Source organism: Martes martes (genome assembly GCF_963455335.1).
Source record: "Martes martes genome assembly, chromosome: 5".
In the NCBI taxonomy this organism is placed as follows: Eukaryota; Metazoa; Chordata; class Mammalia; order Carnivora; family Mustelidae; genus Martes; species Martes martes.
Window position 1 is genome coordinate 146,135,660 of NC_137892.1, and position 15,672 is coordinate 146,151,331.

General features: G+C 36.8%; 1 long non-coding RNA gene across 1 annotated transcript in view; it reads right to left on the reverse strand.

Annotated features, from left to right (window-relative positions):
* The window catches only part of LOC308343234, a 41,847-nt gene extending 30,656 nt beyond the window's left edge, over positions 1-11,191 (reverse strand). The window contains exon 1 of the long non-coding RNA XR_013966868.1: positions 11,051-11,191. This is a non-coding gene — a long non-coding RNA (uncharacterized lncRNA). The remainder of the gene's footprint in view (positions 1-11,050) is intronic.
* Positions 11,192-15,672: the final 4,481 nt, after the last annotated feature.

A 15,672-nucleotide genomic window follows, 5' to 3' on the forward strand; every position in this document is an offset into this window, starting at 1 on the left:
ATGGAACTAGAGGGTATCATGCTTAGCGAAATAAGTCAATCGGAGAAATATAACTATCATATGATCTCTTTGATATGAGGAAGTGGAGATGCAAGGCGGGGGGGGGTTGGGGGGAGGTAGGAAAAGAAAAAATGAAAAGATGGGATTGGGAGGGAGACAAACCATAAAAGACTCAATCTCAAGAAACAGACTGAGGGTTGCAGGGGGGAAGGGGGACGGGAGAGGGTGGTGGGGAAATGGACATTGGGGAGGGTATGGGCTATGATGAGTGCTGTGAAATGTGTAAACCAGACGATTCACAGACCTGTACCCCTGGGGATAAAAATACATTATATGTTTATTAAAATAAAAAAATTAAAAAAGAAAAATATTTTTATATAATATTTAAAAAAAATTTTTAAATATTGTATCAGGGGCACCTGGGTGGCTCAATCAGTTAAGCATCTGACTTTGGCTCAGGTCATAATTTGGGGGTCTGGGAATAGAGTTCTGCTTTGTGCGCCCTGCTCAGTGTAGAGTCTACTTGTCCCTCTGCCCCTCCCCTCACTCATTCTCTCTCTCTCTCTCACAGATAAACAAATAAAACACACACACACACACACACACACACACACACACACATATATATAGATATATATAGATATATATATCTATATATATATAAAATCTTTGTTTGGTATAAACAAACTTTGCCTTTGTTGGATAAACAACCCCAAACCTGTCCACCTACCTGGAAAGCTGTCTTCCGATAGTTCCCTTACATGGTGATAGCTTTCTCTTTTCCTTATCCTCTTAGCAGGATAGAGACTATCTCTATTTGTGGGGGCTCCGATGGTTTATATAAAGGATAGGTGAAAAGTATTGGTATGTCAGCCAATAAGGGGCAAGTGCTTGTAGAAACAACCTTTGCCACTTTATAGGACAGTCCTAAGTGGAGATTTTATACTGTGTCTCAGATTTTGAAATGGAGTTAAGCCCTAGTTTCTCCTAACACTAATCTCTCTTGTATAATTTTCAGAACTTTCTCACTTACCCACTCAGCCTTTGTTCTTCCTGGGATCACTTCCTAAATAAAGTATGTGTACAATTGTCTCAGGATCTTCTTTGGAAGGATCCAAAACTAAGAGAGTTTGTACTAAGAAGTGAGATCATATTTTAAGGATGACAGATAAGTAGGTAAAATCCAAGGTTGAAGGGAGTCAATATATTTTTAAAAGTTGACTAAATTCATACTGCAGAAGAGTTATAGCCCTGACAGGGAAGATATAGAATCCTGGGAATTGAGATAGGAACATTCAAACTTCCTGTTTCCCCTAGGTTTAGAGCCTAGACCCTATGTTTAGAGCCTAGAAGGGGTCCCTTTCACCTTGCTATAGCAAAGCAGTCTCCCATTGCCAGGAAACCATGAAAAGGCCTCAAAAGATATGTTTATCCTCCTCAAAATATAGCTTTGCCTCCATGGTGCTTCTAGACCCAAAATTAAGCCAGTATAAGCATAGCCTCGGCAGTGAAGAAACATTTCCTAAAATAAGGAGAAATGGATTTTTACCTCACCTCCCAAAAGAGAGAGAGATAGAGAGAAAGAGAAAAAGAGAGCACACACACATGTGTGGGAGACAGAAAGAGAGAGAGAGAGAGAGAGAGAGAGAGAGAAGGAAGGAAGGATGGGAGGAAGGAAGGAAGAAGGAAAATTTTGTGTTAAAAATAAAAATAGAGAAGAGCAACAGAATTCGATTACAAGTTACCAATAGGAACCAGAAGAATATATGTGGGTGTGGAGCTTGCAAGTTTTAAGCTAGGTCATAGGAAAGGCTAGACAGTAGAGATTCATTGATATGAGATCATTATCCCATAACTCAAGAACCTGACTTACTATGTTGCTAGAATGGCTCTCCAAGCTGAAAAACAATGATGGTACTTGGTAAATGAGATAAAGATGTGGAACTGCTGGGCAGAGTTTTAAGGCAGGGTTGAAAACCTCAGAAATGTTGGCAAAGAAAAATATATTTATTACATAAAAACTGTGAAGCATCAAATAAATATATTCCCCAAAAGTGCCCAGAGGACATGCTTTCATTAAGGTGATATAACAACAACAACAACAAAGCTTAACATTATTCAGTTCCTCATTGGTGGCAACCGAAAGCTATATGGGAAAAGATTCCACCAGTTTGAATTAAAAGGGACTGGTGGCTGTTAGAAAGTAAAAATACTTTTAGGTCCTGATTTTCTATATATTGAAATCATGCTGACAGAACTGTTCAGTCACCAGGGAGGGTATATTCTCTAACATCTATTATGATTTGCCAAAGGAAGATGATAGCAAATGAAGGATTTCTCAGAAGCACAATCAAGAACCACGAAGAACAAAGGTCTAAATGATACTCTTAGGGAACAAATCTGGGTTAATATGGAAAAATTCATATTAGCTCCAGCATAATGGGACCTCAGAATAGTAGCCAGAGGTTTTCAAAATTGCTTTGCACCACTAAATAGTGTGATTTCTACTGTGGTGTCTCCTCTTTAACCACCATTTTAAGTTGAGTACAGAGAGGGTATACACACACACACACACACACACACACACACACATATATATATATAAAATTTTAATCTCATGAGTATTGGATGAAGAGAATTCTTATTTAACCCTATGAAGATTGTAAGATTCTAGACCTCAAGCCTGATGAGATATGACTTTGTGGGTGTCCTGTGGATGGAACGAGTTAATTGACATGTGAAAGAAATATGCATAATTTTTATCAAGACAGTGGATTGTGATAGATTGGAATACTCTTCTCAATTTCTTACTTTGTTACTCTTTGTATGTGACTGTGCCATGAACCAGAGTGCAGAGGCTCAAACATATTAATATAGGCCCATTGAAATGAGGATTAAAGTGACAGTAGATTGAACCTATGCCCAAAGACACATGTTTTTCTGTCCACCCACATGATCTATAATCACCATAAGAACATGTTCCAAGTAAGCACTAATCCAAGAAAAAATGTGGGTGAACACTGAAGACACATGACCCCGTTAAATGCTCATTACCAAGCCCAGCCAACCTCCAATGTGTAGTGTAGCCATCCTAGCTGAACTGCACACCAGCAAGAGAAAAAAAATAAACATTCATTTTTGTACGACATTAAATTTTGTAATGTTATCTTAATGTAGCATAGCATGGTAAGAATAATTAGTATGCAAGAGTTAATAGTGAAATAATATTCTATGAAACTGTATTTGATGGCATCTATGATTATAAGGTTCTGGAAGGGTTAGACCAGGTGGCAGCACATAACTATCAATGGCAAAATGGGTAGAATTAAAATGGACAGCAAGGTTGAATGGCTACCCTCTGGCCATGGCATGCAGGGATCAGGAGTGTGGGTAATAGAACATAATGTTCCCAGTAGAAGGCAAATTGCTAGTCAGTGAAGATAGTACTTGCATACATAATTAAAAAATCAAGAGCTATTGATGAGAAAGTTGATGTTCATGACTTCAAAAATAATTATCTTTCACCCACTCTCTAGAACTGAGCCAGTTTGCAGGCTAAGAAACCATCAGTTGAAGAGGAGGCATCTCCTTGAGGAAGGAAACTGAATATTCACAGGAAGAATCTATGATAATTTGCTTTCTGTTTCCCAAAAGGATCTACAGTTGTTTATCAGAAACACTATATACTTGGTTAAGATAATATCCGGACCTTATTAGAGCAGTTGATTAGAGGATGAGTTTATAATGATACCAGGGGACTCAAAATTCAATTACATCTCCTCTGTTAGAGTAGGGTAAAATGAGGTTGTTGGGTGGGTGATGGACTTACGCCATCTCACAATGGGTCCGGTAATTCCATGGAGATATTTTGCTGTCTTTTCTCTGGTCTTTCTTTACACAGTATGGAAATACACACACACACAGAGCATGGCAGGCAGAATTCTCATGGTTGTTCTATGCCTTATATAGTAAATGGGATTATGGTAAGAGAAGACAAGTTCAAGACCTAGAAACTACTCCCTTTTAGTCAAGGGATCAAATGGAAAAAGGAAAAGCACCTTAGATTTTATAGCACTTCCAAGTCAAAGTGGAACTTATTCTTAAGGCCCTGCAGAATGGTAGGAAGTAAACCTCACAAAATTATAGGACCTATGATAATAGGGACATTTTTAATATCTAGTGGTTTGGTGACATCCCCTCCAGAGTGTAGAATAAGTTGTTGCATGTTGCAATCCTTACCACGCAGAAGGAGGAACATTACATGATGTCAAATCACTTTATATTTTGTAGACAGTGCATAGTACAATTGAGAATATTGCTCCAACAGAGGACTCAGAAGGCTGCCATGTTGAGTGGGGTCCAACAAAAGAGAGATCTTTTCAGCAAATTCAGCCTTTTTTACAAGCTGCACTGCAATCTGACCCAGCCGACTTTAAAGTGCTAGAGTTATCTGTGATAGATAAGGATGGCATATGGTGTCTCTGGCAAGTTCCAGGATGAAAGACATTATGCAGATTTCTAGGGTTCTGGAATAAGACCATCTGCAGCAGATGACATTTGTCCATTCAAAAAGCAACATCTGATAGGCTATTGAGCCTAATCTTCTTTACATCAAGAAGCTGTGTGACCAGAGGCCATTCGTCATATGCTAGATGGATCATCGTGGCATTGGTTTGGGTAAGCACTACAATCATATATACATACATTTAGGAGCAGGCTCAGTCAAGTGTGCAAAGCACATACATGCACACAATCCGCAAAGAGAGACTTTATGTAACTGTGGGTGGTGTTATCAGTGGGAATATGTCCGGTAAACATTCATTAAGTTGAGTTCTAATGCCCAGTACCTCAGAATGTGAACTTGTTAGAAACAGTTGTTGCATATGTGTTTAGTTAAGACCAGATCATAATGGAGTGGGATGGTCTCTAATTCAATATGACTGGTATGTTTACAGAGGGGAAATTTGGACATATATATGTACATAGGGAGAAAACCATGAGAACTACAAATTGAAGAATACCCCAGCTTCCTTGGCTTTGGGGCAATAATATTAAGGAGTGTTCTCCACAGTCTCTGAAAGAGACCACTGTGGGATTGTCAGGTTCTTAAAGCTGTAACCAATCTGTTAGCACATTCTTTATTGATTTTCTTCCCTTCCTTTCTACATTTTCTCATACTTCACCATGTTACATCTGGGCAAGGAAGCATCATGAAACACTCTAGTAAATCCCCTAAATTTGAGACATATTCCTCCTTATCCCTTGATATTTCTTGGGTTCATTCATTAAATAAAATATTTGTAACCAAGTCTTTGTATCAGCATGTGTCTTTGAGGAACTCAAACTAAACATTGGATGGTTGAAAGTTTAGCTGGAAAACAAAATTATTAATATGACCAGTATTGCCCAAGATAAGTAGATATGTGCGGTCATGGCTTTTCTGGAAGTATCTTTCTTTCTTTCTTTTTTAAAAGATTTTATTTATTTATTTGAGACCAAGAGACTGCGGTGGGGGAACACTGGAGATGGAAGGAGCAGAGGGAGAGGGATAAGCAGACTCCTACTGCCTGAGTGTGGGGCCTGACTTAGGACTTGGTCTCACTCACAACCCCGAGGTCATGACCTGAGCTGAAATCAGGAGTCAGATGCTAAACCAACAGTCAACCAAGGACTCTTCCTGAAAATATCTTTCTAAACAGCTACAGCATATAGCTGAGTTAGCCCTGAAATATGCTCAGCTATTTTAAGAAAATGACCAGAACCAGTGGATAGTCCTTCTAATTATTGGAATTCAAATAAGAAGCAGTGCTTTTATATCTATTTCCACTATCCAATTTATAAAAATAAATAAATAAATAAAATATCTGATAATAGTGGGGAATGGGTAAAAACACCTTCATAAACTTCTAGAAAGATAATCAATTGATCTATCATTTTAGAAAAGCAATCTAACCCAAACCCCTCAGTGATGGTGATCATCAATCCTCCTCAAAATTTTGTGTACCTATTTTGTCTGTTAGGACTCAACTCTACTTCCATCCTTCTCTGCTCTGTCAGAAGCCTGAAAACTACATTTCTTGATAGATTCTCCCAGTGGAAAGCATTAGAACGGAGAAAAGGAAGAAAGGAAAAAGTCACGTGCCCCTCTCCTTTGGCTTCTGGATGTGCCTCCAGCAGTATCAGGAACCAGCACGGTTCCTCTCAGGCTGTGTGGCTTAGGTTGTGTGGATGGGCACTGACAGAGGCAGAGCGTTGCCATAACAACCTTGGTAGTGTTGACCTTATCAAGGGATCTGGTTTTGCCTGGGGCAACAACATCAGTGAGAGCCTTTAAGTTTCATGGCTACGTTAGCATAAAAAGTGGTGTGGGCTTCTGGATTTTTCGAAGGCTGTGGTGGTGTGGCGAAGGCAGCAGAGAACACGGTGGGATCTTTTGCCGCTTCAGAGGCAGAGCAATTTTGCAATGTATGCAACACATTTTGTTTTATCAGCCTAGGGATGGTAGAGGTTTATTGAAATTATTAATCTCAGAACAATCTCAGTTTTAGATTTTTGTCCTCCTTTCCCTTATCAGACACTTATAAACCAATCCTCTCCTTCAGATCCTCCCCATTTGAAATATAGAGAGTGGTTCTGTTTTCCTGAACAAACTGACTGCCAGACAGCCCTTCCATGTTTCCCCTTCATCCTTCTGTCATGTGTTGGCCCGCTCTTTTATTCTGCTTTCTCTAGAATTGCTTATTCTCTAAATTTGCTTTCTTTGGAGATTAATTACTGGCTTGGTTTTTTTGTGTGTGTGTGTGTGTGTGTGTGCTATGTATGTGCTTTTTGTGTGTGTGTGTGTGTGTGTGCTATGTATGTGCACCCAAAGTGATGGAATTTATTCTGTTGCCTAAATACCAAATACTCCACCATATCTTTATCTCACAGGAAACCTCACTATGAGAGCAGAACTGTCTACTGAAAATCTCCTCTTGGCATTATAAATATAATTATTCAAATTGATCTTATCATCTCCGCAGTGTGCTGTTGGCATGTTTGTTCTGCCTTTTCAGCCAGTTGCTCCACATCTGTCCAGTTTCTTAAGTTATATACTACATTTCTTTCTTTGCAATTCCCTCTCTCTTATTCTTTCAAACTTTCTTTCCCTAGTTCCATGGTTTCTAGTTTCTGAATAAGTTTTAAATATCCTTCTCTGCGGCTTTATTATTTCACTCTTGATTTGTAACAACATGTTTCAGAATTCACTGTTAACCCCTCTAATCACCTTCAGCATTTTTACCACAGTAATTTTAGAAATAAGGTATTTAATTGCATACCTCTCTTCGTAAAAATTTTTATTGAACAGCCAAAGTTCTCCAGGCAAAGCTCAAAGCTTTGTAGAAAGGCAGGAAAGACAATCAGGAACACAGCATGCATTTATACCTTGTCTGGCTTCATCACTAGTCGCTGCCTCCTTTGTATTTTTAAGTCCAGTTTCATTGAATCAGTTGATTTTCTGCTAATGTGCTATGACCACTCTTCCCTGCTGTCTAATTTATCTCTTTTTATCTTTTGCCCGGACTATCTTTCTCCACTTCACCTTCCTGGCTAATTTTCAGTCATCTTAGATCATCTTGGGCATCCAAGTCTCTAGGAAGATATTCCTAGAAGAACTATACATTGCTTCTATGTGTACAATAACTCTTGATGCTTATGTTTCTCATAGCCCTTGTTTTATTCACTGGCTTACAGATCTGCCTCTGCTTATAAACCGTAAATTCATTGGGGATTTCAGAGTCCCCAGGTCAATGCAGAATTTCATTGCAGACATTTAATAAAATTCTTTCCAGGGCACCTGGGTGGCTCAGTCAGTTAGACATCTGACTTGTGATTTCAGCTCAGGTCATTATCTCAGTGTCATTATATGGAGATGCACATTGGGCTCCCCACTCAGCAGGGAGTCTGCTTGAGATTCTTCCTCTCCCTCTGCCCCTTACCCCATGCTCTTTCTCTTTCTTTCTCTCTGGAATAAATAAATAAACCCTAAAAACAAAACAAAACAAAGCAAAACAAAACTCTCCTATTGCTATTTTCTATATTTCAACCAAATGTCTACATTTTCTCTTTTAAATTATTATTTTTATCATGATTATTAATTAACTTCCCATTTTAATAAATTCATTTTTCTGGGGTGCCTGGGTGGCTCAGTCAGTTAAACATCTGACTCTTGGTTTTGGCTCAGGTCACGCATGATCTCTTGGACCCTGGAACAGAGCCCCACATCTTGCTCCATGCTCACTGGGGAGTCTGCTTGAAAGGTTCTTTCCCTCTGCCCTTCCCCCCAAAATAAATAAATAAATCTTTAAAAGAGTAAGTTTATTTATATTTTCAAACTGATATATATTCTTTAAAACCAGGATTGGGGTTGGTGTGTGTGCCTATTCATGTGTACATATCACTGTATATTGAATAATCAATTTCATAGTAAATATTTTAAGTATTCTGGAGATTCAGAAATAAAAAATAACTTGTGATTTCTTACATCTTGTAATCTAACCTTGATTACATTATTCATGTGAAAATAACAATAAGATAATTAATAGCTAATTTCTGAATTAAGAGTAACAGGTTCACAAGGAGCACAGAAAGGAATCCTTTTTTTTTTTTTTAAATATTTTATTTATTTGTTTGACAGAGAGAGATCACAAGTAGGCAGAGAGGCAGGCAGAAAGAGTGTGGGGGGGGGAAGCAGGCTCCCTGCTGAGCAGAGAGCCTGATATGGGACTCGATCCCAGGACCTAGAGATCATGACCTGAGCCGAAAGCAGAGCCTTAACCCACTGAGCCACCCAGACACCCCAGGAAGGAATCTCTGTAGTCCATCCATCAAAGGTAAATTCAAATCCTACCATGTAGTAGACGTTAGACCTAGGGAATATTTTATAACTTCTTTCAGTCTGGGTCTCCTCATCTGTGAAATGGTAGTAATTATTATGAACTTCTCAGGATTTTATGAGGATTAAAATAAGGCACCACACATGAACTACTTAGCCCATTTGGGCATTCAGTAAAAATAATGAGCATTCAGTAAAAATTTTTATTCTTATAGAAGTTGTGGCTTGCAGGGGCCTTTACAAATGGGTAAGGATTATTATGGATTAGCCATAGGAAAGAAAGGAACTTTGAAGAAGGAGATTGACTTCTGCAAATAAAAGCCCTCAAGAAAGAGACAGTAATTCCAGTAGAGTGTATAACTGGAGGAGAGAGAATTAATAAACAGAGAAGTGAGGTATCCCAGTTTGGGACATACAAGAAAGCTGAATCAGAATGTTTAGATTTCATTAAATTGGCGATAAATCACCAGCATATTTTTTGAGCTAAGAAATAAAATAATAAGATTTGGAGCCCTTGGGTTGCTCAGCGGTTAAGTTTCTGACTCTTGATTTCAGCTCAGGTCATAATATCAGGGTCATGACATCGAGGCTCACATCGGACTCTGCACTCAGCTCAGAGTTTGCTTGTCCCTCTTCCTCTCCTGACTTGCATGTGCTGTCTCTCTCTCTCTCAAATAAATAAATAAAACCTTAAATAGTAAAATATTAAGATTTAAGGTGGGTTACCCTGGTATTATAAAGAAAGTTTAAGAAAGAAAGAGAGAGAAAGAGAGAGAAAGAAAGAGAGAAAGGAAGAAAGAGAGGGTAAGGCTTGAGTAATTGGTACAGACTATTTTTTAAGAAAAGCTATGCCATTCACCCCGAATCATGAGTCCCTTAATTCTGGGTTGTGACTTTGTGCTAAAGGGCAGACTGGTATGTTTCCTCCTTAACTGTGAAATTCTTCACTTTTATTGTTTCTCACTTGCACTTAAAACCCTGTAAATGTTGTATTATTACACTATTATGTAGCACAATAGCTGTTATCTCTCACTTCTCTATGCTGATCTATGCAAGGCACCTTCTGTCAAATAAGTCAAGACCTCTTGCCAGATGAGAGTGATTCATCAAAACTGCTGAGCATTTTCATAATCATCATTCTCACAATGTATTACAAAAGACCATTAGCAGCCTTTAATTTTCCAGGTTTGGTGCAGCATAACAACTTCAGTTTATGTTTCACTGCTTCTCTTTGTAAAGAAATCAATGATTTTAAAACTAAACTACTCATGACAAACATGTTAGATTCATTAGCATCTGCCCTGGTTGTCTGTGTGAAGGTTAAATTGCAAACCTGATTTGCATTTTTATCTGCAAGGAGCACAGGGTTTGAATTGCCTAAATGTTTACTTAATTATTGCTCCCATTCTCTTCCACACCCATTCACCTCAAGCCCTCCACAAGCAGAAAGCAAGACTAATTAGTATCTAATTGATATTTTTTCAATAGTGCAATAGAATCTCTCTCAATACAAAGAAAGTAATTTCATTATACACTGCAGAGAACACTTAATCAGTCATAATAGCAAATATGGGAGTATTTGTTAGGTTTTCAAAGTGATGTATTTTAAATAAGAAGCACCTGGTTGTCTCTAGTAGATTTTACTGTTTAAATAGGAAGAGATTATAACTACTCATTTATTTTTTCACACATTTCCTGGAATATTACTATCTAATCACTGAGCTAGACATTGTGGATACAAAATGAGTAAGATAAGATTTCTCTCAAGAAACCCATAGTCTATGGGGCAAACAGAATTAAAAAAAAAAATCATTTAGGTATATGGTATGATAGATTTGTACAGAGTACCATGGAATCACAGAAAAGGGCACACTAATTCAGTCTAAACATTTCAAGGATAGACTCCCAGAGATGACACATGAGCCAAAGAGAATGAAGCAAATTAGCCATCAACTTGGTAAGGCAAAAGGCATTCCAAACAAAGAAGAAATCACCAGCAAAGGTGGCACTGTGAGAAACATATTCCAAAGTTCTATTGCTGAATAAGTTTCATATTCATGAAATACATTCAAGTCTGATAGTAATTTTTCAACACATCTTTAACAAAACAAAATTCTCCCATATCTTTATATAAAAAACATCTATGTGCCAAGTAAAATGAAGAACATATTTTACCTTTTAATATACGTCACCTGTGAACAAATGTTGCAAATGTTTCACATGAACTTCATTCTGTTGTAAACAAATTTTTGTGCTCCCTTAAGGTCAAATAACACCTTCTTCCCAACTCAGCTTGCATGCCCTGCATATCAGCCGACTCAGGGGACTTTGACAAAACTGAGTAAACAGTGAAGAACTGCACTGATTCCGTAGACGATAATATTGGAAAATAGAGGAAAACAAATTTGGAGAGTTGTGGGTATTACAGATCTGCATATACATGAAAAATACATTGAAATTATTAGATTTGAGATATTTGACAATTGGTAGCCGAAATATTTTCTTGAGGTGTATATTTATCCCAATGAAGCTTAATGATTTTGTCTCTTTATTGATATATTGTTTGTTTTTATTTTTTTTCAAATAGTAAATGTAAAAATAACTAAAATCAATGAATTTCTTTAAAGCCCCTCAAAAAGTGTTGTCTTAAAAAAGAGCTCGCCAGCCAAAGACCATTAAGAACACTTTTGAATTCATAGTTAGGCTTATTTAGATTTCAGCAGCAAGAGAATATGAAAACCAGGGTTGTCTTGATAAAAGGGAGTTGTGAGGGGCTTTTTATAGGATTTGGGATTGAGCGGGATGATTTTAAAGGGGGTCTAAGGAAACTAAGGATACTTCTGGATTGAGTGCTGGCAGGAAGCAGGGACTTAGGTTATTGGGCATCCTCTGAGATTTTATCTGGAAGGTGAGAGGAAGCTTGGCTAGTGTTGTATAAAAGAAGTAGTCAGAAAATGAAGACTGCACAGTCATCATTTTAAATATGTAGTATCTTTGTATCTCTCTTATTTTAGAAATTGCCAGAAAGTGGTCACAGAGAGGTCTTGTTTAATCTTTGTGTATATTCTGTGAGTGTTGTTTGTGATGGCTTACCTACTTCCTGCTCCTATTTTATGCTATAGAACCTCATTCTATGCTTTTTTAGAATTGTGTTGAGAAGTTGAACTAGAATAATTAGCTCATGTGTTTTGACTGCAAGATGTGTTGTTTAATCATGTTCTGTGACAATGCTTGCACGGTAGCATTTAGGCCTCTGGACAGAATGTATTGGCCAATTGCAATACAGGTGATTTCCGTTTGCAAAATAATTATAAATCTTAATAATCTCTGAAAGCAGAAACATAGAATAACAAACACATACCAGGAAAGCATATCTCAAAGAATAACTAGGCTTCCTCTAGAAAGCCAAGCGCTCATTTTCACTACACTACTCATTTATTGTTCTACCTGATCCTTGTTTTTCATTTTTAAGTGCAACAAGAAGTGTTTGCTATAGCACAAGTTCCCATTGACTAGCAAAGAAAAACTCAGGGCCCAAAAAATTATCTAAAACAACACTAGTTCTTGGATTTAAACTACTGAGTTGGCCTCCAGAGCATATTTATGGTCATTTGTGGTTAAAAACAAATCAGAAACAAAATTGGTAAGTCTTTTTTAGTTACATTATTCCATAATTGGATTGCAGTTCACACAAGATACAAGAAGGAATATTATTATTCCTCAAGGACACTTGCCTAAATTAAGCACACTTACCTTCCTTTAGAGTTCTTTGCATAACCTGTACCCTGTAGATGAGCATGATATAGACAATGGGTATTTTAAATCAAAGCAAGGATATGCAAAATTCTTCATTGCTAGCCCCAATGACATGGTATCCTTAACACCGAAAAGGTATGTTGGAATTCCCCAGTTGAGGAGCAAAAAAAAAGCTATCTTTGTTTTTTGCTACTATTAAAACAGTAGCTCACTGGTAAGGACAAGCCTCAATCAGTCTATCATGAAAATGATGTAACAATGACCAGATCATACTTATAGTTCATTCCTGAGGGCAGTTGGTTTGGTTGATGGTGGTTTTTGTGGTCATCAGCTAAGACATTCTGCAATTCTAAGCCAGTGTTTTGACATTCCACTTTTCTGATGCCTACCAATGTAACAGCAAGTCATCCAAAATTCATTTAAATTGGTTTGTTCTATTTTTATGAGCGATCCTATAGAGGTCGGGAAGATTCTTTTGCCAAATCATTCAAAATGATCAAGGCACACCCCCAAAGCATACCTACCATGTGTATAAATACTTGTTTTTTTATCTTTTGATAGCTGGAAAGCTTGGGTAAGAATGAGCAATTTAGTCATTTGAGTTTATTTAACTTTTGGGAGACATTTGTATTTTAATGGTGAATTTATGTCTATGATACTGTCATCATCTGTACACCTGTTTGCTATGAATCATTGACACAAAACATTAAATTGGGGTTATTCAAAGGAGTTTTGATAAGGTCTGTATTGGGCATGAATACTTTTTTAACGCAGTGAGTGAGTTTAGGGTCTTACATTGATGGATAACAATGTGAGGAAAGTGATAAGGAAGACATTAGCAAATCTCCTGAGACTTTAATTTACCCTGTGAAGTGTACTGTGGATGTAAATGATTGACAAGGGTATTTCTCAATTGTTTTTTTCGTTTAAAAAATTGATTTGTTGATCATTATTATGTCAGTCCATACAAAAAACTTAAGTATGCGTCTTTTAACCTGAGAAGTATGCAGTCATTAAAACATACTCATATTAATATGTTTTAATGATACATAATTAACCTAGAAATGCCTTCACTTCTTTTTTGGCATATGCTTTTTTTTTTTCCCTAGATTTGGTAAACAAAGGAGCCCTCAAAATGAGAGATAATTAAAATCTAAAGGATGTCAAACAAACCAAACTATTCTCATTTTTTTTTTTCTTAAAGTAAAGAAACAAATCTTTGTTTTGCCTTTGGTCATAGAATCTTAACAGTTTTATTAAGCTGAATTTGGGAAAAACAAAATCAAAGAGAATTTTCAGAAGGGATAAGATATGAACATATATAATACTTATATGTAAGAAATAGTTACAAAACTATTTTTTAAAAGATTTTATTTATTTATTTGTCAGAGAGAGAGCACAAGTAGGTAGGGGGAGCAGCAGGCAGAGCAGGCAGAGGGAGAAAATAGGCTCCCTGCTGAGCAGGAAGCCTGAAGTGGGACTCCATCCCAGGACCCTGGGATCATGAGCTGAGCCAAAGGCAGATGCTTAACCAACTGAGCCACCCAGGCATCCCTTTACAAGACTATTTTTATTTTATTTTATTTTTTAAGATTTTATTTATTTATTTGACAGGCAGAGATCACAAGTAGGCAGAGAGGTAGGCAGGGAGAGAGAGGAGGAAGCAGGCTCCCCACTGAGCAGAGAGTCGGATGCAGGGCTCTATCCCAGGACCCTGGGATCATGACCTGAGCCGAAGGCAGAGGCTTTAACCCACTGAGCCACCCAGGTGCCCCAAGACTATTTTTAAACTCAGAAATGAACATCAGTGGTTATTAGAAAACCTTAATATTTTCTTTCTAAAAATAAAGAACTTAACAAAGAGATTTTAACTATGACCAAAAATCTCCTAGAAAGTATAAGTTTCATCATTTTATGAAATATTATCTTTTATTATATTTGTAAATTTTAATATAGTCTTAAAATAAATTGATATATATCTTATATGAACATAAACACTATATTGTATTTGTTATATAAATAATTATATAAAATAATGTGATATAAAATACTGTAATATTGTTTTATAATATTTTACACTGTAATATAAAATAATGTAATATAAAATATGTAGGGACACCTGGGTGGCTCAGTTGGTTAAGTGTCTGCCTTAGACTCAGGTCATGATCTCAGGGTCCTGGGATCAAGCCCCACATCAGACTCTCTGCTCTGTGAGGATCCTGATTTTCCCTCTCATTCTATAGCTCCCCCTGCTTATGCTCTTTCTCTCTCTCAGATAAATAAAACCTTTAAAAATAAGTAAACAAACAAAAATAATTGCATAAATAAAATGTTATATATAAATTATAACAAGTATACAAGTTAATAACTAAAGATCATAGTTTAGCTTTAAAATAAAACTAACTTTATCAGCGTTTTAAATAAAATAATATAAATACGTAATATTAAATATGACATCTTAAACTATACAGCATACTTTCATATATATTTTAGTGACATACGCCATATACAGGCTAAATCATCTACATTAACACTGTTTGACAAAGTAACCAAAACTGATTTCTTCCAGTAACATAGAAAATAAGAAGACAGAAAACTAAAAACTGTCCAGTTTAAAGCACATGTTATGGGGCACCTGGGTGGCTCAGTTGGTTAAGTATCTGCCTTCAACTCAGGCAATGGTCCTGGGATTGAGCCCTACATTGGGTGCTCTGCTCAACAGAGAGCCTGCTTCTCTCTCTGCCCCTCACCCGGCTTGTACTCTCTGCTTCTCTTAAATAAATAAAATCTTGGAAAATGAATAAATAAACAAATAAATAAAATAAAACACATGTCATATAACCTTGACAGGTTCCAAGGTGGCAAAACAAATACATATATATAAAATATGTAAAAGGACTAAGAACATTCTCCTAATTTTTACTGTTCTATAATCCTATGAATATAAGAGACAGGATAATAAAAACTATAGCTCCTGAACAATGTCACTAGAAATTGTCTAAGGAGACTAAATATTGAAGAAAACTGAGTTACTCTAAATG